Source organism: Odocoileus virginianus, chromosome 10 (genome assembly GCF_023699985.2).
Source record: "Odocoileus virginianus isolate 20LAN1187 ecotype Illinois chromosome 10, Ovbor_1.2, whole genome shotgun sequence".
In the NCBI taxonomy this organism is placed as follows: Eukaryota; Metazoa; Chordata; class Mammalia; order Artiodactyla; family Cervidae; genus Odocoileus; species Odocoileus virginianus.
Genome location: NC_069683.1, coordinates 30188041 through 30213631, shown reverse-complemented (window position 1 = coordinate 30213631; position 25591 = coordinate 30188041). Strand labels below are relative to the sequence as shown.

General features: G+C 44.1%; 2 protein-coding genes across 4 annotated transcripts in view; both read left to right on the top strand.

The window, feature by feature from the left end:
- The window catches only part of LOC110139450 (folate receptor alpha-like), a 75942-nt gene that overhangs the window by 885 nt on the left and 49466 nt on the right, over positions 1 to 25591 (top strand). The window lies entirely within an intron of this gene.
- The window catches only part of LOC110131314 (folate receptor gamma), a 49337-nt gene that overhangs the window by 883 nt on the left and 22863 nt on the right, over positions 1 to 25591 (top strand). The window lies entirely within an intron of this gene.

The following is a 25591-nucleotide window of genomic DNA, read 5'->3' as shown; positions in this document are numbered from 1 at the left end:
AATTTGGCGCGCCAGCTCTGTCGGCCCAGCCTTGAGTGTCAGCCAATCGGTCTCTCCAGCTTGGTCACGCCCCAACGGCCCCGTGCAGCCCCGCCTCTCTCTCCCCAGGCAGTACTTGCTAGCCAATCCCTGCTGAAAAATAGCTGGCATTAGGACTTGGAGTGTTTGTCCTGCGTGCCAGGAAAATTAGTCTACCTCAGAATCGCTGGGTGATTTTACTCCTCGCCGTTCCCGTCTGTCCTTTGTCTACTTCAGTTTCCCGTTTGGGTGCATACATTCATTTATGTATGCCTTCAACGGAAATATTTGAGTCCCTATTATATTCTATATTCCAGGCCCTGCTAGAAGCGGGGGCTAAATCTAGGAACATGGTCCCTGCCTTCAAAGACCTCAGAGTCAAGTAGGGAAGCCAGACTCCAGACCTGCTGTGGGCTCCCTGGTCTTTTTTTTTGGGGGGGGGGGCGGGGGCGAACGGCAGCCCCAGGGAATGTGGGATCTTGTTCCCCGGCCAGGGATCCAACCAGCGCTCTCTGCGTTGGAAGCGCTGACCGCCAGGGAAGTCCTTTCAGTGGTCTCAAGATTGCCTTTCGAGGTCTGCATTCCAGATTTTGTAAGGGCTTGAGTGTTTACTCAGTCTCAGGTGCAGCATTCTGCTACTTGGAATTGAGCTGCCCTCTCCAGGTCTGGGCTAAATGCTCTTAGGGGTCATCCTTGTCACATCCCTCCCACTCCTTTGCTGATGCCTTCATTCTACTAACTTCTGTCTGACTCAGCTTCCCCTTCAGAGATCATAATACCTTCTGGCAACGGAAGTCCTTCAAACCCAGTGCCCATTAAACTCCATCACCCACCAGCCCATTTCAAGGCCAGCAATCATCCATCGTTTCATTACTGCCTTGACCAAATGTGTGCCTTTTAACAAACCCCTTTTACATGTCTGGACTGAGTTTTCTCTTCTGCCCAGGCTTCTTCCTACCTTGGACTGATGTGAGAATTTGATGAGATAACATATTTAAGAGTTAGTGTACTGTGCATATGGACTCACATTGTTTCCATGCAGTTCTGGTTATAAAGTTTTTCATTAAAGAGTAAAATTTGCCCCTTGGAAATGTCCACCTCTTTTTTAATTCATTCAACCAGTATCTACTGAGTACCTTATTTTATGCCTGTCACTATTCTAAGTAAAGAATGTACAATAGAGAACAAAACAGAACAACAGTAACAGAATCATGAAGAGACTCATGCTGCTTCCATTTTAATGAGATAAAAAGATAGCTAAATAAAATATATAGTTTTAAGATTGTAGTAAATACTGAGGAGAAAAAATAGAGAAGTGGGAATAAAATGTTGGTAGAGGAGATGTTTTATCTTAGAGGGCCAAGGAAAACCTTACTGGGAAGGTGACTTTTGAGTAAAAGTTCAGAAGAAAAAAAGAAGACGGGCACTATTCTGATATTTAAGGAAAAGCACCAAGGCAAGAGCAAGTGCAAAGAGCCTCCAATGGCTGGAGCGTAGTGTTTTATGGTGTGAAGGGGAGAAGATGAGGATAGAGATATGAGTCAGAGAGGACAGCTTCACAGATCACAATAGCACTTTGGCTTTTACCCCATGTTCAGGATCCCTTGAAGGGTTATGAGCAGAGGATCCGCACAATCTGATTTACATTTGAACCGAGTTACTCTGGCAATTTTATAAAGAGAAATTCAGTTGGGGATAGTGGCAGAAGCAGGAAAAGACGTGAGAGGTGCTTGTTTTGGGGGGAAACACCTGGAGTCAATTTTGTGTTTGAGATGTCCTTTAGGAATGTTGAGGGAGTGGGAGGGGAAATAGTTCTGAAGGTGGAGGAAGAGATCAAGACTGGAAATAGCAGTTTAAGATTCATCAGCACATGATTGGTGTTTAAAGCCATGAGAGTGGATGAGCCCACCAAAGGAGTGAGTGTAGATGAAAGAACATTTCCTTCAAAATTCAGAACTTTGTGGAAACTAGGAAAAGCAGAAAACTAGACTGAGAAGGGCCAAAAAGATAAGCAGAAACCCAGGTAAGCTGGGTGGTGTCCTGGAAGCCAGGTAAAGAAAAGGGTATCAGGAAGGAGGTAGTGCTGCACTGTACTGGGGTTCTGTCTTAAATTATTTCTGTTTCCTCAGCAGACCATGAGCTCCTTGAGGGCAGACACTGAGTGGTTTCTAAATCCTCAGAACCCAGTCTGACCTCTCCCGTCTTTTCGATCCCTTATCTCTCCGTCACTGTTCCCATCAGTTGCTCCTTCTGCTTCTTAATTTAGTTACAAGGTCCCTATGCCTGGCACTCGTTACCTCCATCCTTCCTGATGGCTCTGGTCTAATGGAAATTCCCCACTAACAGTTTCTTACCTAGATCCTCAGCCAGGTTCAACAAGGCATGGTGGCTAGGGGGAGAGGGAAAGGAGAAGGAGAAGTGGAAATTTGATGTGATACCCTATTTTTGGCTCAGGAAACTGAGTCAATGATGGTACCATTTGCTTTACATTCATTATCCACTGTTTATCCTTGCCAAGTGTTTGACTTTTTTTCATTTCATGTCAAGGATGATAAACTAAGACTCTAAGGGAATTTCCTGATGGTCCAGTGCTTAGAACTCCATGCTTTAACTGCCAAGGGCTCAGTCCCTGGTTGGGGAACTGCAGGATCCTGCAAACCTCAAGGTACAGACAAATAAATAAATAGAGACTCTGAAAGGTTAAAAACTTGCCTCATAGTCCTTCACTTGTTCCATTGTTTGATCTATATTGTTTGAGTGCCAGCTGAGTTCTAGACACCTTGATAGACCCTGAGGACAAAGAGATGAAGTAGAAATAATCCATGTTCTAGAGAAAAATACAGTCTAGTGAAAACTAAGATAGTTATAGACCATTATAGGAGACAGTAGTCAAAATTAGTGTATAAGGAAAGTGTTATAAGAGCACAGAGGAAGGAGAGATGAATGGGTTCTGGATAAAATGAGTTTAGATTTTATTTGAGGGAAGGAGACATTTGAATGGGCCTTGAGGGATGAATAGGAGTTTACCTCCTAGACAAGTGGGAGAAGGGGATGCACAAAAAGGCATATTACATTCAAATGCATGGAGTTAAAGTCAGATGATGTATTTGGAGAATAATGAGAAAATTTTTACACTGAACTAGGTGTCCGGGGATAGAGAGAGATGAGAAAGAATGTTAGGGGGACTCTGATGGTTTAGGGCTTTGGTGGCCATAAGCTAGAGTGGATGGGATGAGAGTCAGGCATCCTGGGATTTATCTTGGCTCTATGACTGACTTCTGGAGACCCCAGGCATGTCCTTCCCCATCCCCCTGCTTTCATTTTCTCTAGCATAATATCCAAACCATGTCTCCAGCTCTCGTGTGAGTCCCTAGAAGGCACTTCCCTGAGCAGACACTTTCTCTCTCTCCTTTTTTTTTTTTTTTTTTTGTCTGTGTCGCAGGGCTTGTGAGATATTAGTTCCCAGATCAGGGATCATACCTACGTCCCCTGCATTGAAAGGTGGATTCTTAACCACTGGATTTTCAGGAAAGCCCCCAACCTGGCCCTTTCTGTCCTGAGATGTTACCGGCTCCTTCGTTGGGTTTTACACAAACCAGGGCCTGGGGTAAAAGCAGAAGGCAGGATGGGGATAGGTATTTCACAGCAGCCAGAAATAAATCCAAAGCCTGCAGGCTGAAGTGATAAGTCCATGACTCTATGCAGAGAATTCTCCAGGATCCAGGATGATTTATAGCTGAATGATGTGAATTCAATGCTAGTGAGAGCTACTTCCATGGTCTTGGAGGAGTATGGCTGGCCCTAGTAGAGGACAGAGGAAAATATCACAATTACCATCTTTTAGGTATTCCAAGGGATAGTTGGTCTCTAAAATGCTTTTACACTTGTCATTTCTTCTTATTCTCACCCCAGTCCTGGAAATCCTGCTCCCAGTTAGCTAGCATACGAGAAATATGAGGTTCCGAAAAGTGAAGTGAGTTTTCCAAACTTAAGTTACAAATCAAGAAGGTCAATCTTGCATTCGCTCTACAAAGCTTTCTTATTAGCCAGTCTGTGCTTAGTGATGAGGACTCACGGAGGAGTCATATCTGAGTCCTCATCCCCTGGAAGTCCCCCATCTAATTTGGAGGCATAACGCATATCATTAGGCCCTTGAGGGCCATATTTTACAAACATTACAGCATTACATAGTTACTGTAGTTAACAATACTCTATTGTATATTTGAAAGTTGCTAAAAAGTAGATCTTAAATATTCTCATCATAAGAAAAAAATGCTTTGTTTGGTGACAAAGTTTGACTGAATTTATTGTGGTGATCATTTTGCAGTACATACAAACACTGCATCATTATGTTGCACATCTTGCATGAATATGTTATATGTCAATTATATCTCAATTAAAAAAAAAAAGCAAAGAATGTTGTCTACAGCCTGAAGTCTACAGAATAGCCCAATCTCAAGGCTCTGACCTTTAAGAGTATATGTAACACTTTTCCCTTCATATGGAGATAAAAAGTTGCAGAACAGAGAATAACATTTGTCTTGTTGGAGGTTTACAGAAACATGGTGACCTGACTTAAACAGGGCCAGCTGCAAGAAAACACCATTCCTACACCAAGTAGTTGAAAACAACCCACCATGCCTCTGCCTCACATTGCCTTTAAAAATGCCTTGCTGAAAACCAGGGAGTTCAGGGCTTTTGCGGGCGTGAGCCACCCATTGAGCCACTCTGCTTGCATGGCCCTGAACTAAACCTTTCTCTGCTCCAAACTCCAACATTTCAGGGCTCTTTGGCCTCACTGTGTATTGGGCACAGGAACTTGCATTCAGCAGCAATTCTGGCGAGAAGTCAGCCTAGGAGTCTGCACCTGTGGCAAGCCTACCCCCGGCAAACAGCACTTTGCCTGAATCCCCAGCAGCTGCCAGAGCTCATTTCCCCCCAGGGATCTTGGAGGCACTTTCTCTGATAAGCACACAGGAATTTGCTCAGTAATAGTGCTCCAGCTAGGCCCCTACTTGCTTGGAGGATTTGCGCATATTTGCTTACTATAGCTAAGGTTTCCTCACTCTGATCAAAGCAAAAACAAAAAGTGGGAAGAGAGGCCCTCTGTATGAGATGGCAAGGCTGAGGGGACACAAACATGCACATGCAGTCACCAGAGCACACTCCCAGCACACCCAAGGGTGCTAGGCAGAATAAAGGCTCCCCAAAGATGTTCACGTGCTAGTCCCAGAACCTGTGAACATGTCTTACAGGGCAAAAGGGACTTTGAGGATGTGATTAAGTTTAAAGACCTTAAAATGAGGAGGATAGCCCAGATCACCCAGGTGGGCCCAGTCTATTTACACAAGTCCTTAAAACTGAAGAATCTTTCCCAAGAGGTTTGGTCAGAAAACAAAACAATATGAGAAAGGAAAAAGAAACAGGGAGATGCTACACTGCTGACTTTGAAGATGGAAAAAGAGACCACAAGCCAAGGAGAGCAGGCAGCCTCTAGCATCTGGAGAAGGCAAGGGAACTATTTCTCAGTCTAGAGCCTCCAGAAAGGAATGTACTAGGGAAGAACAAATTTGACTACGTATTGGATCTGTTTCTTTTACTTTAACCTTTGTATTCTATTGCTTTTGCTGTGAGTTAATCACTAAAAGAATATTGCCTACAGCCTGAAATATACACGATAGCCCATTCTCAAGACTCTGGCATCTAAAGGTACAACACTTTTAGAGATAAAAATGTGCAAAACAGAAAATAACAATTGTCTTGCTGGAGACCTAAAGGAGAATTGTGACCAGGTGTTGGACAGCTATAAGAACAAAGGATTCCTGAAATCAAGAAGTTTTCAGCAACAGCCATATCCCCTCCCTTTTGAGTATAAAAGAAGCCTGAATTCTAATTCAGGTAAGGTGCTTCTTTGGGAAATGAGTCCACCATCTTCTCAATCTGCTGGCTTTCCAAATAAAGTTGCTATTCCTTGCCTCAACAACTTGTCTCCATTTATTGGCCTGTTGTGCAGGGAGAAATATAAGCTCAGACTTGGTAACAGGAATATAGCCCTGCTGACACCTTGTGGTAGCTCAGCAAGACCCAAGTTGGACTTTAAGTTACAGAACTGTAAAATAATACACATGTGCTGTTTTAAGCCACAAAATGTGTGGTAATTTGTTACAGCACCAATAGAAAAGACACAGACAATGCCTACGTCCTCATGCCTAGATAGACACTGAATCACACTGTCATACTCACTTGAACAGACCCGGGCAGAGACCCAGAGATGTGAGCAGCCTCAGTGGAGGCTGGGGAGCAGTGAACTTTCAGGGGTGCTCTGTGGGGTAGGGTGCAGCCTTAGAGCCGCTTCTTGTTTGTTGTGAGGAAGCACAAAGCAGAGCCTCACCTGCTGGGCAAATTCTCACCGCCTTGCCTTCACTCTGCTCCCTCAGTCCTTACATCCTAGTTTTAACAACCTCTACACCAGCTTTTACCTTAAACACTGATAAGAACAGAGCATGAATGAACCCTGCAGACATTATGTCAAGTGAAATAAGCCGGTCACTAAAGGGCAAAAGCTGTATGGTTCCACTCATATGAGGTCCCTAGAAGTCAAGCTCATAGAGACAGAAAGGGGAATGGTGGTTGCAGGCATAACAGAGAACAAATCTGACTCCACATTAGATCTGTTTCATTTACTGTAACTTTCGTATTCTACCGTTTTTGCTTCGAGTTAAGAATGCTGTCTATGCTTATAAATTGGGAGATTGGGATTGATATATACACACTGTATGTGTGTGTGGGGGTGAAGTCGCTTCAGTTGTGTCCAACTCTTTGCGACTCTATGAACCATAGCCTGCCAGGCTTCTCTATCCATGGGAATTCTCTAGGCAAGAATACTGGAGTGGACTGTCATGACCTCCCCCAGGGGATCTTCCTGACCCAGGGATCAAAAACGCGTCTCATGTTTCCTGCATTGGCAGGTGGGTTCTTTACCACTAGCGCCCCCTGGAAAGCCCCATATACACACTACTATATATATATATATATATATATATATATATAAATAGCTAACTAATAAGAACCTACTGTAGAGCACAGGGAAGTGACTCATCATTTTGTAATGACCTATATGGGAAAAGAATCCAAAAAAGAATGGATATACGTATATGTATAATGGATTCACTTTGCTATACAGCATAGACGAGCACAACATTGTAAATCAACTATAAGCCAATAAAAATTAATTTAAAAAGGAATGTTGCCTATAGTCTGAAATATACATAACAGCCCATTCTCAAGGCTCCATCCTACCTTTAAAGGTATTAATATAACACTTTCCCCTTCATGTAGAGATAAAACGTTGCAGAACAGAGAATAATATTTGTGTTGTTGGAGATTTACAGGAACATGGTGACTTGACCTATGTGGACACTGCGAGAACAAAGGATTCCTACTCCCTGAATGTCATCATTGTTTACTAGTGGATCCGCAGCACTGAGCACAGTGACCAGCAATCAGCTGATGTCCAATATTTGTTGAATGAATGAATGAGAAACCAAAATATATATACTGGACACATGCAGTATCTGTACTGTTCAGGGAAAGGCAGAGTACTTGGGTTTGGGATCTAGTCCATTGATTCCTCATTGTGTGCTCTGACCTTGACCAAGACACTTCACCTCTGAACCTCAGTTTTTCTTTGTGTAAAGTAGGGGCACTGTCTGCCCCACAGGGCTCTTGTCAAGGTCAAGTGAAACACATATGATCAGGGTCCAGTCATTGCCCCCCGGAGCTGTATGTGACCTAGAAACCTCAGCTGAAGCATGGAGGGAGCAAGGAGGCTTAAACTGAGAGAGTTGGACTAACAGTGTTCTAATTCTGTTCCAAGTCCACCATCAATCCCCAGGTGACCTTGGGTCTGTATCATTTCTTATGGCTGCTATAACAAACTACCAAAAACTTTGTGGCTTAAAACAACATGGATTGGGACTTCTCTGGTGGTTCAGTGCCTAAAACTTCATGCCCCAATGCAGGGGACCTGGGTTTGATCCTTGGTCTGGGAACTAGATCCCATATGCCACAACTAAGTATTCACAGGCTGAAACTAAAGAGCCCATGTGCTGCAATTAAGACCCAATGCAGCCAAATAGATAAGGAAATAAAAGAAACATGCTATAAAAAGTAAATATGTTTTAAAGGGTGAACTTTTTTATAGATTTTTAAAATAAAATATTTATTTATCTATTTGGCTGCACTAGATCTTAGTTGCACCACATGGGACCTTCTTTGCGTCCCGAGGGATGTTTCATCACAGCACACAGACTCTAGCTGTGGCACTGTGGCACACGGGCTCCAGAGAGCATGGGCTCAGTAGTTGTGGTGTGCAGGCTTAGTTGCCCCGAGGCATGTGGGATCTTAGTTCCCAGTGCATGCTAAGTTGCTTCGGTTGTGTCCGACTCTGTGTAACCCTATGGACTGTAGCCTGCCAGGCTCCTCTGTCCGTGGGATTCTCCAGGCAAGAATACTGGAGTGTATTGCCATGCCCTTCTCCAAGTATTCTTCCAAACCTAGGGGTTGAACTCGCACCTCTTACATCTCCTGCATTGGCAGGCAGGTTCTGTACCACTAGCGCCACCTGGGAAGAATGACAAGGGATCTAAGCCATGTCTGCTGCGTTGCAAGGTGGATTCTTAACCACTGGACATTAGGGAAGTCCCAAGGGTTAACAACAGCAACAGCAAAACATGGATTTATTCTCTTACAGTTCTGGAGGTCAGAAGTCTAAAAGCAAGGTTTTAACAGGACTGCATTCCTTCTGGAAGCTTTAGAAAAAATCCACTTCCTTGCCTTTTCCAGCCTCCAGAGACCACATGCAAGGCTATGCTGGTGGCCCTTTCTTCATATCACTCCAACCTCTTATTTCCATCTTTATATTTTCTACAGCACTCTCTGACCTCCTGCCTTCCTCTTATAAGGATTCTTGTGATGACATCAGCCCACCCAGATAATTCAGAATAATCTACCTCAAGAGCTGTCCCTTAATCACATCTGCAAAGTCTCTTTTGCCATACAAAGTAACGTTTCCAGGCTCTGGGGTTTAGGACATGGGCATTAGTACCATCCTTCTCCCACTTGGGCCTCAAGTCTCTTTTTCTGGAAAATAATAACCTCAGTCCTGCTCTGACCCCCTCCCTGCCTCTGGCAATCTCTCCCAGAGGAGTGCGCTCATGGAGCCAGAAATGTTGAATATGAGACCAGGGACTGAATTCCTGACTGCCTGACCCCTCCAGCTCACAAATCGCCCCAACCTTATCACAGGTAGTTACAGCCCCAGGACCCAACTGTCCCCAAAGCTGTGTTCTGCCCTTTCCTTCCATTTCCTGGACCTTCCCAAGCAGGCCAGCCTCCTCCCACCCCAGTGACAACCCACACAAGAACACCTCTTATTACTGAATGGCAAACATTTACTGTCTCACACTATCCTTACCTGCATCCCCTACCCTGCACTTCAGGAAACTTGATCCAAGGATTTCTCCCACATCCAATCCTCACACACAGCCCCTTAGGTAATTCATATTTCATTTTACATTTCTCTGTGTTTTATGGATGGGGAAATGGAGGCTCTGGGCTTACCAGGCAGCACAGTGGTAGAGAATCCACCGGCCAGTGCAGGAGATGCGGGAGACACAGTTTCGATCCCTGGGTCGAGAAGATTCCCCTGGAGAAGGGTATGGCTACCCACTCCAGTATTCTTGCCTGGAGAATCCCCATGGACAGAGGAGCCTGGCGGGCTACAGCCCATAGGGTCACAAAGAGTCAGACACGACTGAGCGACTGGACACACAGATCACGTACAAAACTGAGGCTCCCCTTGTTCCTCCTCACTCTGGCCCCCTGCCCTCCTCGGCCACTGTGTCCTCTGCTCTCAGCCTCCAGAGCCAGGACAGTTTCATCAAGAATCACTGAGTCCAAACTGAGGACAGTCTCAAGCCAAAATCAGAGGGACCCATCACAGTCCCTACTGGGCATTCACCATTCATTCACTCATTCAGACTTCCCAGATTTCTTGAGTGCTGACTGGACACCTGGTACTGTTCTAAGTTGGGAACAAAATGGACACAATTCCTTGCTCTCATAAGATTCATTTTGTAGTGGTGGGAGACCATCACATAAATAAGCAGTAATATCAGATGGTGATAAATGTGGTTAAAAAAAAAAAAAAGAATCCAGCCAGGGGAAGCCATGGAGTACACAGGGGTGAGGATGACACCATAATCCAGAGAAGGTGGACAGGAAAATCTTTGCTGATATGCAGACATTTAAATAGATTCCCAAAGAGAGGAGGGAGCAAGCAAGCTGGAAGTGGGGGAATATTCCAGGCTGGAATCAGCATCACTGCCAGCAGCTGCTATCCAGATTTCCTATTGCAGTACCAGTCAGCACCTTCCCCATCTTCTCAGGTTCTCAGTCTCAGAAAATGACGCCAATATCTCAGTCCATAAGCCAGAAACCTGACAGTCATTTTTGTTCCCGATCTCTCCCTCTCTCACCATGACCCAAAAGCCCCCAGACCATACAGATTTTTAAAAACATTCATTTATTTGGCTTCACCAAGTTGCAGCTCACAGGATCTTTGAGATCTTTGATCTTTGTTGCAGTAGGATCTTTAGTTGCAGCATTTGAACTCTTAAGTTGCATCATGTGGGATCTAGTTCCCTGACTGGGGGTTGAACCCGGGCCGCCTGCTTTGGGAGTGTGGAGTCTTAGCCACTGGACCACCAAGGAAGTCCCAGCCCTAGGGATTTTATTCATTAAGTATCTCATATATTCACTAGTTCCCTCAATTCCATATCCTCCAGCCCAATTCTATTCACAGCCTTCCTCACCTCAGCAAATGGCCACATACTCTTCCAATGGCTCAGCCCAAAAGTCCTTGGAATTATCTTAATTCCTCCAGTTTCTCCCACACTCAATATCTAATCCATCAGCAAATCTCATTAACAGATTCCCACCCTTTCACCACCCTCTCTGCCACCACTCATCCCTGCTTCAAATCATGATTACCTTGAGCTTATGCTGTTCAAAATGAACCTTCACGTCCTTTGCTTGCTTTCCCTTGTCCCTAGATCAGATGCTGAATTTTAAAAAAAGTTTCCATTGCATTCAGAGTAAAATTCCAAATCCTTACCCAGTCTGAATAGTGGGGACTTCTTGGTTCTGGTTTGGATCATACACTCCAGTCGTGAGCCCTGTTCCCTGCTCACCAGTCCCGCTGGCATCCTTGCTGTTTGTTCCTGGAATACATTGAGTATACTCCTGCCTCAGGGACTTTGAATTCACTGGTTCCTCTGTGTGGAACACGTCCCCATTGTATATTTGCTGGCTGTTACCTTCTTTTCTTTTTCATAATGAAAGTGTCTGACTTAAGTTTTGGTTACTGAGGCAGCCACATCAAAGGATATCTTGAATAAACAAATTGCTAGGTAAATAACCAGGCCATCTCCTGGAACTGGGGCTCCTTTGTTTTGGAAGTATTGGTTTATCTCAATAACTATTTGGGACACTTTTTGTTTCTCTTCCTACACTTTAAATTCCTGCCCACAACCTGGCTATATGGCCCCAGGTACACTGTGTAATTTCTGGGTCAGGTGAACAAATCTTTATTTTTTCAGTTTCCTGATGCTTATTGCTGCAGAATGTCTTCCAATCATACTAAGAAACTTAAGGGCCAGTCCAGCCATAACATTGCTTATTGACAGGCTGTTCAGTTCAGTTCAGTTGCTCAGTCATGTCCGACTCTTTGCTACCCCATGAATCGCAGCACGCCCAGGCCTCCCTGTCCATCACCAACTCCCAGAGTTTACTCAAACTCATGTCCATCGAGTCGGTGATGCCATCCAGCCATTTCATCCTCTGTCGTCCCCTTCTCCTCCTGCCCCCAATCCCTCCCAGCATCAGGGTCTTTTCCAGTGAGTCAACTCTTCACATGAGGTAGCCAAAGTATTGGAGTTTCAGTTTCAGCGTCAGTCCTTCCAATGAACACCCAGGACTGATCTCCTTTAGGATGGACTGGTTGGATCACCTTGCAGTCCAAGAGACTCTCAAGAGTCTTCTCCAACAACACAGTTCAAAAGCATCAATTTTTCAGCGTTCAGTTTTCTTCACAGTCCAATTCTCAAGACCACTGGAAAAACTATAGCCTTGACTAGACAGACCTTTGTTGGCAATGTAAAGTCTCTGCTTTTTAATAAGCTGTCTAGGTTGGTCATAACTTTCCTTTGAGGAGTAAGCGTCTTTTAATTTCATGGCTGCAATCACCATCTGCAGTGATTTTGGAGCCCCCCAAAATAAAGTCTCACACTGTTTCCACTGTTTCCCCATCTATTTCCCATGAAGTGATGGGACCAGATGCCATGATCTTAGTTTTCTGAATGTTGAGCTTTCAGTCAACTTTTTCACTCTCCTCTTTCACCCTCATCAAGAGACTTTTTAGTTCCTCTTCACTTTCTGCCATAAGGGTGGTGTCATCTGCATATCTGAGGTTATTGATATTTCTCCCAGGAACCCTGATTCCAGCTTGTGCTTCTTCCAGCCCAGTGATTCTCATGATGTACTCTGCATATAAGTTAAACAAGCAGGGTGACAATACACAGCCTTGACGTACTCCTTTTCCTATTTGGAACCAGTCTGTTGTTCCATGTCCAGTTCTAACTGTTGCTTCCTGACCTGCACATAGGTTTCTCAAGAGGCAGGTCAGGTAGTCTGGTATTCCCATCTCTTTCAGAATCTTCCACAGTTTATTGTGATCCACACAGTCAAAGGCTTTGGCATAGTCAATAAAGCAGAAATAGATGGTTTTTCTGTAACTCTGTTGCTTTTTCGATGATCCAGCGGATGTTGGCAATTTGATCTCTGGTTCCTCTGCCTTTTCTAAAACCAGCTTGAACATCTGGAAGTTCACGGTTCACATGTTGCTGAAGCCTGGCTTGGAGAATTTTGAGCATTACTTTACTAGCGTGGGAGATGAGGGCAATTGTGCAGTAGTTTGAGCATTCTTTAGCATTGCCTTTCTTTGAGATTGGAATGAAAACTGACCTTTTCCAGTCCTGTGGCCACTGCCAAGTTTTCCAGATTTGCTGGCATTTTGAGTGCAGCACTTTCACAGCATCATCTTTCAGGATTTGAAATAGCTCAACTGGAGTTCTATCACCTCCACTAGCTTTGTTCGTAGTGATGCTTTCTAAGGCCCACTTGACTTCACATTCCAGGATGTCTGGCTCTAAGTGAGTGATCACACCATCGTGATTATCTGGGTCATGAAGATCTTTTTTTGTACAGTTCTTCTGTGTATTCTTGCCACCTCTTCTTAATATCTTCTGCTTCTGTTAGGTCCATACCATTTCTGTCCTTTATCGAGCCCATCTTTGCATGGAATGTTCCCTTGGTATCTCTAATTTTCTTGAAGAGATCTCTAGTCTTTCTCATTCTGTTGTTTTCCTCTATTTCTTTGCATTGATCTCTAGGAAGGCTTTCTTATCTCTCCTTGTTATTCTTTGGAACTCTGCATTCAAATGGGAATATCTTTCCTTTTCTCCTTTGCTTTTTGCTTCTCTCTTTTTCACAGCTATTTGTAAGGCCTTGTCAGACAACCATCTTGCCTTTTTGCATTCCTTTTCCATAGGGATGGTCTTGATCCCTGTCTCCTGTACAGTGTCACGAATCTCCGTCCATAGTTCATCAGGCACCCTGTCTATCAGATCTAGTCCCTTAAATCTATTTCTCACTTCCACTGTATAGTCATAAGGGATTTGATTTAGATCATACCTGAATGGTCTAGTGGTTTTCCCTACTTTCTTCACTTTAAGTCTGAATTTTGCAATAAGGAGTTCATGATCTGAGCCACAGTCAGCTCCCTGTCTTGTTTTTGCTGACTGTATAGAGCTTCTCCATCTTTGTCTGCAAAAAATATAATCAATCTTTTTTTTTTTTTTTTAATCAATCTGATTTTGGTATTGACCATCTGGTGATGTCCATGTGTAGAGTCTTCTCTTGTGTTGTTGGAAGAGGGTGTTTGTTATGATTAGTGCGTTCTCTTGGCAAAACTCTATTAGCTTTTGCCCTGCTCCATTCCGTACTCCGAGGCCAAATTTGCCCCTTACTCCATATGTTTCTTGACCTCCTACTTTTGCATTCCAGTCCCCTATAATGAAAAGGACATCTTTATTGGGTGTTAGTTCTAAAAGGTTTTGTAGGTCTTCATAGAACTGTTCAACTTCAGCTTCTTCAGCATTACTGGTTGGGGCATAGACTTGGATTACTGTGATATTGAATGGTTTGCCTTGGAAATGAACAGAGATCACTCTGTCGATTTTGAGATTGCATCCAAGTACTGCATTTCAGACTCTTTTGTTGAACATGATGGCTACTCCATTTCTTCTAAGGGATTCCTGCCCACAGTAGTAGATATAATGGTCATCTGATTTAAATTCACCCATTCCAGTCTATTTTAGTTCACTGATTCCTAGAATGTCGACACTCACTCTTGCCATCTCCTGTTTGATCACTTCCAGTTGCCTTGATTCATGGACCTAACATTCCAGGTTCCTATGCAATATTGCTCTTTATAGCATCGGACCTTGCTTCTATCACCAGTCCCATCCATAACTGGGTATTGTTTTTGCTTTGGCTCCATCCCTTCATTCTTTCTGGAGTTCTTTCTCCACTGATCTCCAGTAGCAGTTGGGCATCTAGCGACCTGGGGAGTTCCTCTTTCAGTATCCTATCATTTTGCCTTCTCATACTGTTCATGGAGTTCTCAAGGCAAGAATACTGAAGTGGTTTGCCATTCCCTTCTCCAGTGGACCACATTCTGTCAGACCTCTCCACCATGACCCGACCGTCTTGGGTGGCCCCACACGGCATGGCTTAGTTTCACTGAGTTAGACAAGGCTGTGGTCCTGGGATCAGATTGGCTAGTTTTCTGTGATTATGGTGTCAGTGTGTCTGCCCTCTGATGCCCTCTTGCAACACCTACCGTCTTACTTGGGTTTCCCTTACCTTGGACATGGGGTGTCTCTTCATGGTTGCTCCAGCAAAGCAGAGCAACTCCTCCTTACCTTGGACAACGGGTGTCTCCTCAGGCCGCCCCTCCTGACCTTGAAGTGGAGTAGCTCCTCTCAGTCCTCCTGCACCCGTGCAGCTGCTGCTCTTTGGACGTGGGATTGCTCCTCTTGGCCACAGCCCCTGACCTCGGGTGCGGGGTAGCTTATCTAGGAGCAGGCAAAATAAGAGAGTGAGACAGGCATTAAACAATTGGTATAGTAGGCAGTATTGCATGATTGCCCTTGCAGCTAACCAAGGGGAATGTCCTTTTTACCTGCAACTTGCTTACTAACTCAGCTGGGTAGCACCATCTGAGTTCTGCTTTCTGGGGGCCTGTTGTACTACTGTGTGCTTTCACGTGTTTCTCAGTTGTGTGTAGCCTGTGGGATCAAACACAAAAGCCCACAGCAGCCATAATAATCCAAGGATCTCCCCAGAGTGGTGTGATAAAGGCAAGGTAGTCTAGGACTTCCCTGGTGGTATAAGAATCTGCCCGCCAATGCAGGAGACACAGGTTTAACCCCTCATCTGGGAAGATTCCACATGCCTTGGAGCAGCTAAGCCCACACTCTAGAGACGGAGAGACACAACTACTGAGCTTTGTGTGCTGCGACTACGAAAGTCCGTGAGCCTAGAGCCTGTGCTCCAGAATGAAAGAAGCCACCACAATGAGAAGCCCGTGCACCAAAACGAAGAGTGGTCCCTGCTCACTGCCCCTAGAGGAAGCCCCAGTACAGCAAGCCCAGCTCAACCGAAATAAATAAATAAATAGCCCCCCCAAAAAGGCTAAGTGGCCTAATGAGATGATTAGACACTAATTATAAAAGCCCTTGGACTTCCCTGCCAGTCCAGTGATTAAGACTCCACATCTCCAATGCAGGGGCATGGGTTCAATTTCTGATCAGGAAAGATCCCACATGCCATGCAGTGTGGCCAGGGTAAAAAAAGGCCTTAACTAACTACTAATGTAATACAGAAGAACAAATCTGACTCCATGTTGGATCTGTTTCTTTCATTTTAACCTTTGCTTTCTGTTGCTTTTGTTACTAAGCATACATGATAGCTGCCTTGAGGAAGCCTGCCCCTCTGCCTGGATGTTAGAGTGCCTTTGTTCAGCTCACAGGGCAACATCCTGACCCTGATCACCTGGGAATGGCTGCAGGAAAGAAGAAATTGACACATCTCCTCTCTGAGGCTGACCAAATCAGGAGATATTTTGCAAGACTTAGAGCCTTTTTACTTTACTTCCTCACTTCCTCCCCTTCTCTGTTCTATAAAAGAAAGTAGCGTCCCAATAAGTCCCAATAGGACCCTAGTTCACCATCTCAGATGTCGGACTTTCTGAATCAAGTCGATATTCATTGCCTCAACACCTCGTCTTCTGTAGTGTGGGGTGAGCAGGCTGAGCTTGGATATAGTAACATTGTGTTTAGTCTTTGTTTGTCTGACCCTTTGCAACCCCATAGGTCCTGCCAGGCTCCTCTGTTCATGGCAATTCTCCAGGCAAGAACACTGGAGTGGGTTGCCATGCCCTCCTCCAGAGGATCTTCCCAACCCAGGTCTCTCACATTGCAGGAGGATTCTTTACCATCTGAGCCACTTGCCTAAAGGGTCCTCTATGCCTCAAGGCCAAGGACAGCTAAGGTAATTTGCAAGGCTATTGTCACTACCCAAGGAGAAGCTATGGCTAAAGGCAGGAGAAAAACATTCCCTTAGGGGAGGAGGGGAGGAGACTTCCCTGCTACAATTGAGTCAGTAGGCTGTGCTATGTAGGACTATGTGTCCTAACCCAGAAGAATAAAATAGTCTGGCAACCAGAAATCAGTGGCACCACCAGAGGGAAAACATGACAGTGGCTGATTCTCTGAAGGAGGAAATGGCAAATCTCCCCAGGATACTTGCCGTGACAATCTCATGAACTGTATAAATGGCCAAATAGATATGACACCAAAAGATGAGTCCCCCAGGTCTGAAGGTATCCAATATGCTACTGGGGAAGAGTGGAGTAGAATTATCAATAGTTCCAGAATGAACAAAGTGGCTGGACCAAAATGGATACAACACTCAGTTGTATATTATGGGTCTGATTCCTGGTGTGTTGTTGAAACTGAGCAGGACCCTGTGGGGTCCTGGGCATGCAAGCCTTTCTGTCCCGTTTCTGGTTTGTTGGGAACAAACTTCAACCTCCATGACCTTCCCTGGGTTCCAGAGGACAGAGTTCACAGTTGTGAATCAAGGGATTTCCCAGGTGGCCTCAGTGGTAAAGAGCATACCTGCCAATGCAGACTCAGGATACACGGGTTCAATCCCTAGGTCGGGAAGACCCCCTGGAGTAGGAAACTGCAACTGGCTCCAGTATTCTTGCCTGGAAAATTCCATAAAAGGAGAAGTCTAGCGCTACAGTCTATGGGGCCACAGAGTCTGAGTCTGTGCATACACACACAATCAAGGGAGAAACAGTCAAGAAACACCTGAGGCAAGATTAAAGGAACCAGAGAAGCTCACCACCATTAGGAAACCACCTGAGATGAGGTTAAAGGTCTGCAGGCCTTGCACACACCCTAATCTTATCAGGGACCCCCACCCTTGAACTGTTATCCATCAAATCCTGTCGTTGTTCAGTCACTCAGTCTTGTCTGACTCTTTGCAACCCCATGGACTGCAGCACGCCAGGCTTCCCTGTCCTTCACCATCTCCTGAAGTTTGCTCAAGCTCACGTCCATTGAGTTGGTGATGCCATCCAACCATCTCGTCCTCTGTTGTCCCCTTCTCCTCCTGCCTTCATCTTTCCCAGCATCAGGGGCTTTTCTCATGAGTCATCTGTTCGCATCAAGTGGCCAAAGTATTGGAGCTTCAGCTTCAGCATCAGTCCTTCCAATGAATATTCAAGACTGATTTCCTTTAGGATTGACTGCTTTGATTTCCTTTCTGTCTAAGAAAGAAAGAAAGTGAAGTCGCTTAGTCGTGTCCGACTCTTTGTGACCCCATGGACTGTAGTCCACCAGGCTCCTCCATCCATGAGATTTTCCAGGCACGGATACTGGAGTGGGTTGCCATTGCCTTCTCCAGAGGATCTTCCCGACCCAGGGATCAAACCCATGTCTCCTGCGTTGCTGGCACTTTACCATCTGAGCCACCAGTGAAGCCCTTCTATCTAAGGGACTCTCAAGTGTTCTTCACCACGCAGTTCAATGGCATCAATTCTTTGGCTCTCAGCTTTTTTTATTGTCCAGCTCTCACATCCATGTGTGACTACTGGAAAAACAGTCGCTTTGACTATATGGACCTTTGTAGGCAAAGTGACATCTCTACTTTTTAATACGCTGTCTAGGTTTGTCGTAGCTTTTCTTCTAAGGAGTAAGCATCTTTTAATTTCATCGCTGCCATCACTGCCGTCCACAGTGATTTTGAAGCCCAAGAAAATAAAGTCTGTCACTGTTTCCATTCCTTACTCCATCTATTTGCCATGAAGTGATGGGACTGGATGCCATGATCTTCATTTTTTGAAGTTGAGTTTTAAGCCTGTTAGGGACAGCTTTTCAGGGCAGGTGACCACTGTGGACCCCCTTGGCCTGGCAGAGGAATAAAGCTATTCTTTTCTACTTCACTCAAAACTTTGTCTTTGAGTTTCAATTTGGCATGGGTGCACAGAGGCCAAGTTTTTTACATCAGTGTTATTAAAAAATTTAATAGATGAGTATAAATGTCCTAAACATCAGATGCCAATGACTCCTAAATGCTGAAGAGGAATACCAGCTCCTTGATAAGCGCAAAACCCACAGATGCTTCCTGGGTGTTATTTAATGCCATGCATACCAACATGCCAAAACCCTGGAATCACACTCCAGAGGCCTGGGGGCTTTTCCCAAAGACTATGTGTATGTCATAGTAGTGGATGTAGATTCCAATTCTGGTGAGGCCTCTTGGGATACCCCATGAAAAGGAAAGCCGCCACTTACAAAGAGCAAAGATGATGCTGTTAAAGTGTTGCACTCAATATGCCAGAAAATTTGGAAAGCTCAGCAGTGGTCACAGGACTGGAAAAGGTCAATTTTCATTCCAATCTCAAAGAAAGTAAAACAAAGGTTAACAGAGTTTTGCCAAGAGAATGTGCTGGTCATAGCAAACACCCTCTTCCAACAACACAAGAGACGACTCTACACATGGACATCATGAGATGGTCAATACCAAAATCAGATTGATTATATTCTTTGCAGCCGAAGATGGAGAAGCTCTATACAGTCAGCAAAAACAATACTGGGAGCTGACTGTGGCTCAGATCATGAACTCCTTATTGCAAAATTCAGGCAAATTGAAGAAAGTAGGGGAAACCATTAAACCATTCAGGTATGACCTAAATCAAATCCCTTACGAATATACACTGAAAGTGACAAATAGATTCAAGGAATTAGATCTGATTGACAGAGTGCCTGAAGAACTATGAACGGAGGTTCATGACACTGTACAGGAGGCGGTGAACAAAACCATCCCCAAGAAAAAGAAATGCAAAAAGACAAAGTGGTTGTCTGAGGAGGCCTTACAAATAGCTGAGAAAAGCAGAGAAGCAAAAGGCAAAGGAGAAAAGGCAAGATATATCCATCTGAATGCAGAGTTCCCAAGAATAGCAAGGAGAAATAAGAAAGCCTCCCTAAGTGATCAATGCAAAGAAATAGAGGAAAACAATAGAGTGGGAAAGACTAGAGATCTCTTAAAGAAATTTAGAGATAATAAGGGAATATTTCATGCAAAGATGGGTACAATAAAGGACAGAAATGGTATGGGCCTAACAGAAGCAGAAGATATTAAGAAGAGGTGGCAAGAATACACAGAAGAGCTATTCAAAAAAGATTTTCATGACCCAGATAACCACTATGGTGTGATCACTCACCTAGAGCCAGACATTCTGGAATGCAAAGTCAAGCTGGCCTTAGGAAGCATCACTACAAACAAAGCTAGTGGAGGTGATGGAATTCCAGTTGAGCTGTTTCAAATCCTAAAAGATGATGCTGTGAAAGTGCTGCACTCAAAATGCCAGCAAATTTGGAAAACTCAGCAGTAGCCATAGGACTGGAAAAGGTCAGTTTTCATTCCAATCCCAAAGAAAAGAAATGTCAAAGAATGTTCAAACTACTGCGCAATCCCACTCATTTCACACGCTAGCCAAGTAATGCTCAAAATTCTCCAAGCGAGTCTTCAATGGTACATAAACCAAGAACTTCCAGATGTTCAAGCTGAATTTAGAAAAGGCAGAGGAACCAGAGATCAAATTGCCAACATCAGTTAGATCATAGAGGAAGTAAGAGAATTCCAGCAAAACATCTACATCTGCTTTATTGATTACGCCAAAGCTTTTGACTGTGTGAATCACAACAAACTGGAAAATTTTCTTAAAGAGGTGAGAATACCAGACCACCTTACCTGCCACCTGAGCAATCTGTATCCTGGTAAAGAAGCAACAGTTAGAACTGGACATGGAACAACAGACTGGTTCCAACAGAACTGATTCCAAATTGGGAAAGGAGTACATCAAGTCTGTATATTGTCACCTTGCTTATTTAATTTCTATACAGAGTACATCATGTGAAATGCCGGGCTGAATAAAGCACAAGCTGGAATCACAATTGGCGGGAGAAATATCAGTAACCTCAGATATGCAAATGACACTAACCTTATGGCAGAAAGCAAAGAGGAAATAGCCTCTTGATGAGGGTGAAAGAGGAGAAGGAAAAAAGCTGGCTTAAAACTCAACATTCAAAAAACGAAGATCATGGCATCCAGTCCCATCACTTCATGGCAAATAAGTGGGGAAACAATGGAAACAGTGACAGACTTTATTTTCTTGGGCTTCAAAATCACTTCAGATGGTGATTGCAGCCATGAAATTTTTAAAAATGCTTGCTCCTTGGAAGAAAAGCTCTGACAAACTTAGACAGCATATTAAAAAGCAGAGACATTACTTTGCGACAAGGTCCATCTAGTCAGAGCTATGGTTTTTCCAGTAGTCATATATGGATGTGATTGTTGGACCATACATAAGGTTGAGCACCAAAGAACTGATGCTTCTGAACTGTGATGTTGGAGAAGATTCTTGAGAGTCCCTTGGACTGCAAGGTGATCAAACCTTTCAATTCTAAAGGAAATTAGTCCTGAATATTCACTGGACGGACTGATGATGAAGCTGAAGCTCCAATACTTTGGCCACCTGATATGAAAAACTGACTTGTTGGGAAAAGACCCTGATGCTGGGAAAGATTGAAGGCAGGAGAAGGGGACGACAGAGGATGAGATGGTTAGATGGCATCACTGACTCGATGGACATGAGTTTGAGCAAGCTTAGGGAGTTAGTGATGAACAGGGAAGCCTGGCATGCTGCAGTCCATGGAGTCGCAAAGAGTCGGACACAACTGAGGAACTGAATGGAACAAAGAGAGCTCACAGTGACATCACCCAAAAATTTCCAATAAAGCAGATTAAGATTAAGGTAAAAAGATAAAAACAAGAAGTAGTAACTGAGATCAAAAACTATGCCTTTACTGAAATTAAAATCTTTCTTAAAGATTTTATGCAGTGGGAAAGAGAAAGGGAAACTTATGGTCTATTGTGGATTTCCTGAATTTTCTTGTTTGTTTGGGACAAGACAACAGTCTCACTTATTTGTTTGTTTGTTTGTTTTGGCTGTGGTAGTTCTTTGTTGTTACACAGGGACTTTCTCTAGTTGCAGCGAGTGGGGGATACTCTTCATTTCTGTGCATGGACTTCTCATTGTGGTAGCTTCTCTTGTTGTGGAGCAGTGGGCTCCAGAGGGCAAGGGCTTCAGTAGTTGCAGCTCAAAGGTTCTAGAATGTGGGCTCAGTAGTTGTGGAGCACGGGCCTAATTGCCTTTCCCTAGCATGTGAGATCTTCCTGGATCAGGGATCGAACCCATGTCCCCTGCATTAGCAGGTAGATTCTCAACCATTGGACTACCAGGGAAGTCCAACAACTGTTTGTGAATTGATATTTACAGCTGCCAAAATGTGTCAACTGGCTGGTATTTTTAAAGACACTGAAATCCATAACTTCTTCAAGATCTTTTTGAGCTATGTGCTCATTTACTCTGAGATATTACGGATCCCAAGGCCCCTGGGCTTTCCCCCTGAATGGGGCAGAATTAGAAGCATGAGTCATGGGTTCCCTCCCACCAAGGAAAAAACTAACAGGGTTGCCAAGATCTCTGGTGAAGAGGAAGAGGAAAACGGGACGGCAAAGCCCCTTGTTTTTCAGTTGCCCAGCCGTGTTCGACTCTTTGAGACCCATGGACTGCAGCACACCAGGCCTCCCCCCATCCCTCACCATCTCCTGGAACTTGCCCAAGTTCATGTTCATTGCATTGGTGATGCCATCCAGCCATCTCATCCTCTAATGTCCTCTTCTCCTTCTGCCCTCGATCTTTCCCAGAATCAGGAACTTTTCCAATGAGTCGTCTGTTCCCATCAAATGAACAAAGTACTGGAGCTTCAGCTTCAGCATCAGTCCTTCCAGTGAATATTAAGGGTCGATCTCCCTTAAGATTGGCTGGTTTGATCTCTCCTTGCTGTCCAAGGGACTTTCAGGAGTCTTCTCCAGCACCACAGTTCAAAGGAATCGATTTTTTGGCTTTCTGTCTTCTTACGGTCCAGCTCTCACAACGGTATGTGACCACTGGGAAGACCACAGCCTTGACTATACGAACCTTTGTCAGCAGAGTAATGTCTCTGCTTTTCAACACACTATCTAGGTTTGCATCCCTTTCCTGCCAAGAAGAAATTGTCTTCTGATTTCATGGCTGCAGTCACTGTCCACAGTGATTTTGGAGCCCAAGAAGAGGAAAGAAGAGGAAATCTGTCCCTGCTTCTACCTTTTCTCTATTTGCCATGCAGTAATGGGGCCAGATACCATGGATCTTAGTATTTTTAATATGTAGTCTTAAGCTGGATCTTTCACTCTCCTCCTTCACCCTTGTCAAGAGGCTCTTTAGTTCCTCTTCACTTTCTGCCATTAGAGTGGTATCTTTTGCATATCTGAGGTTGTTGCCGTTTCTCCCACCTATCTTGATTCCAGCTTGTAACTCATCCAGCCTGATATTTCTCAGGATGTGCTCAGCGTATAGGTTAAACAAACAGGGTGACAACAGACAGCCCTGTTGTACTCCTTTCTGGATCTTGAACCAATCAGTTGTTCCATACAGGGTTCTAACTGTTGCTTCTTGACCAACATACTGGTTTCTCAGGAGACAGGTAAGATGGTCTGGTATTCCCATCTCTCTAAGAGCTTTCCACAGTTTGTCATGATCCACATAGTCAAAGGCTTTAGCATAGTCAATGAAACAGAGATAGATGTTTTTCTGAAATTCCCTTGCTTTCTCTATAATCCAGCGAATGTTGGCAATTTGATCTCTAGTTCCTCTTCCTTTTCTAAACCTAGCTTGGACATCTGGAATATCTTGGTTCACATAATGCGGAAGCCTAGCGTGCAAGATTTTAAGCATGACCTTATTAGTATGGGAGATGAGTGCAACTGTGATGTTTAGCACATTCTTTGGTACTACCCTTCTTGGGAATTGGGATGAGTACTGACCTTTTCTGGTCCTGTGGCCACTGCTGGATCTTCCAGATTTGCTGACATAGTGAATGTAAAACCTTGATGGCATCCTCCTTTAGGGTTTGAATAGTTCTGCTGTAATTTCATCACATCCACTGGCTTTATTAACAGCAGTGCTTCTTAAGGCCCACTTGACTTCACACTCCAGAATGTCTGGCTCTGGGTGACTAACCACACCATCATAGTAATCTGGTTCATTAAGATCTTTTTTATACAGTTCTTCCATGTATTCTTTCCATCTCTTCTTGATCTCTTCAGTGTCTACTAGGTCTCTGACAAAAAGTGATCCACTGCAGGAGGGAATGGCAAACCACCCCAGTATACTTGCCATGAGAACCTCATGAACTGTATAAGAGCCCAAAAACCCCTTAGAACCACAGATATTTGCACCAGGGGACTTCCTCTCCTCACTTGGATATCTAGTGCCCGGCACTCTGACCATCCTTCCATCACAGTAATCACTGGTAAATGGAAAACATTAAGATGAAGCCCATCTCCTGCTGTGTAAAATTGGCATGGTTCAATGGGCTTATCATTTCTGTCACCATGCTGCTGCTGCTAAGTCACTTCAGTCGTGTCTGACTCTGTGCAACCCCATAGATGGCAGCCCACTAGGCTCCGCCGTCCCTGGGATTCTCCAGGCAAGAATACTGGAGTGGGTTGCCATTTCCTTCTCCAATGCATGAAAGTGAAAAGTGAAAGGGAAGTCGCTCAGTCGTGTCCAACTGTTAGCGACCCCATGGACTGCAGCCTACCAGGCTCCTCCGTCCATGGGATTTTCCAGGCAAGAGTACTGGCCCGGGTTGCTATTGCCTTCTCCGTCTGTCACCATAAGTGATCCAAAATCATGCTTCTTCATTTCCAACTCTGGAAAGGCCTACTTTGACCTGGAACCCAGAGATTATTTTTACAGGGTACTCTTCTAATTACATTTTATTGGGACTTCCAAAACCATCCAAAAGGTACTAAAATTCCTAGGAGAAAACTTGCATTCTTTTTCTGTCCTTTGAAGATACATATCTTACCATGTCTTTGAAATACAGCATGCCAGGACACTATTTGTCAAGAATAAATACAAATCTTAAAAGTGTTCCCCACAAATATTAGTGAGAAGCTTTAGCCATTGGAGCAGTTAAACTTAAATTGTCCCATCTGCCAACTTGGATTCAACTGTTATTGTAAACTGATGAGTCTTATATATTATTCATAGCTAAAATTTGGAACAGAAGTTACAGTATGTCTGTGTCTGTTTGCACGTTTATGTACATCTATGGATGTATGTGTTTTTGCCTGGAGAATCCCAGGGACGGCGGAGCCTGGTGGGCTGCCGTCTATGGGGTCGCACAGAGTCGGACACGACTGAAGCGACTTAGCAACAGCAGCAGCATGGATGTATGTTATATATATGAGATTTTTTTTTCTTTGTCTACCTCTGAATGGAAATGCCAAAATTAATTTGTAATAGAGATCTATTTAACTGGTTTAAAAATAAGTAATCATGAATGACACATTCCTAAAATTCAGAAATACGTTAAGTAACTCAAATGTTTTTCGAATTCACATAATCCAGGATAATCTCTGGTAAATAAAACCCAGTTAAATTTTAAAAAGTGTGTCTTCAGAGTTACCAGCATTAAATAAAATGTAGATTGGAACTTTCCTGGCAGTCCAATGGTTAAGACTCTACGCTTCTACTGCAGGGGGTACAGGTTTGATCCCTTCAGGGAAATAAGATCCACATGCTGCAAGGCCAAAAATAAATAAATAATTAAATGTAGGTGAACAACTTTTATTCTCCCTGCTCACTAGTTAAATACATTCATATTATCTCCATTACAAAATTTGTCAACAAGAAAAGTAGCTT